Raw genomic sequence first — 1,545 nt, forward strand, 5'->3', positions numbered from 1 at the left:
ACTGCACACACATAATAAGCACACACACACGAACACATGTACTTGGATATACAACAGCACATGCACATACAAACACACCAACACACACATGGAAAAACATGGGAATTCCAATACAAGCACACAACCATGCATACACATACGGAGACGGAGGCACATAAGCACCAGCACACACACACACACACACAAATATACATGCACAGGCACACAAACAAATGCATGTGCACACATCCTCACACAAATATGTATGTAGAGAAGCACAAACACAAACAGGAACATGAAAATGGCATGCACACATATCACATGCCCAAAGACACGTTGAAATGTATAAACATGGACACAGAAATAAACTCACATACAAATACACACGTGCATGCATACAGACAATAGACATTGCATACAATTACGCACAAGTATGGAAACATACACAGAGGCCTACAATCACACAAACATGCATAGACACATGCTGACACAGGCATAAACACATTCACTAACACATGTATACAAATACAGGCACACACAAAGTATACACATGCAAGCACATGCAAGCACACACAGAAACCAACACAGATGCACAGACACAAACACACACCATGCATACATGAACATGCCAACAAACACAGTCATACTCACTCACAACATACAACCAAACCCCAAACGCACAGAGAACACATGTGTGCATGCACAAAAAACGCACACAGGTTCATACACTCACATGTGTGCACATGTGCATACACAAACACACACACACACACACACATAAAACAGGTGGCCATGCACATATGAACAAACAAACACATGAACATGCATGCACAATTAAACACGAGGAGACATATATACAAATAAGCATGCACACACAAACACACAGCAGTGGTCAGGTGACTGTTTGGGGTTTTCCAAACACACGCCGGGGATTAAGGAAAGTAAAAGCTGCATTCCCCTGGGTTTCCATGAAGAAAGAGGTGTGTTGGGATAGCTGAGCTCGCCAGGCTGCAGGGAACCTGGCCTTGCAGGGCTCAGTGCAGCTCACATAACCTGCTTTTTTGTCTCCGAAGGTCAGCAGGCACCTGTCAGTTCCCTCTGGCCTGTTTCCCTCTGCAGGCCTCTGAGGCACTGCACGACACCTCTGGGCTTCCGTCTGTCTTCCTAACAGATTCTGTCGTCACCCTAACATTTTTATCGCCGCACGGTTCTTCATATTTTTCCCTTCTTCTCTTTCTTTTTAAGCACTCACCCATTTGAGGGCCTTCCAGACCACCTGGTGGATCCGCTCTCCCCATTGCTTCTGATGGAAACTTTGTGGCCTTGCTGCAGTGGCTGCTCTGGAGACCTGTGTCCACCCCCAGGTAGCCTCTGCATCTGTCATGTAGTTGACATCAGAGCATGCCAGTTTCTTCTGTGCTATACACGTTGAACTCAAAACGTTTACAGAGCTTGACTTCACATACATTGCGTCTGTGTGTGCACCTGAATGTGTGAGGGTGTATAGAGGCCAGAGGTGGATGCTGGGCGTTTTCCACGTTTACCCTCTGTCTTTTTAAAGATGCA

General features: G+C 45.7%; 1 long non-coding RNA gene across 1 annotated transcript in view; it reads left to right on the forward strand.

The window, feature by feature from the left end:
- Positions 1-1,328, forward strand: part of LOC129689487 (uncharacterized) — a 16,255-nt gene extending 14,927 nt beyond the window's left edge. The window contains exon 5 of the long non-coding RNA XR_008722106.1: positions 1,225-1,328. This is a non-coding gene — a long non-coding RNA (uncharacterized LOC129689487). The remainder of the gene's footprint in view (positions 1-1,224) is intronic.
- Positions 1,329-1,545: the final 217 nt, after the last annotated feature.

Source organism: Psammomys obesus, unplaced genomic scaffold (assembly GCF_907164565.1).
Source record: "Psammomys obesus unplaced genomic scaffold, mPsaObe1.curated_primary_1811, whole genome shotgun sequence".
Lineage (NCBI taxonomy): Eukaryota > Metazoa > Chordata > Mammalia > Rodentia > Muridae > Psammomys > Psammomys obesus.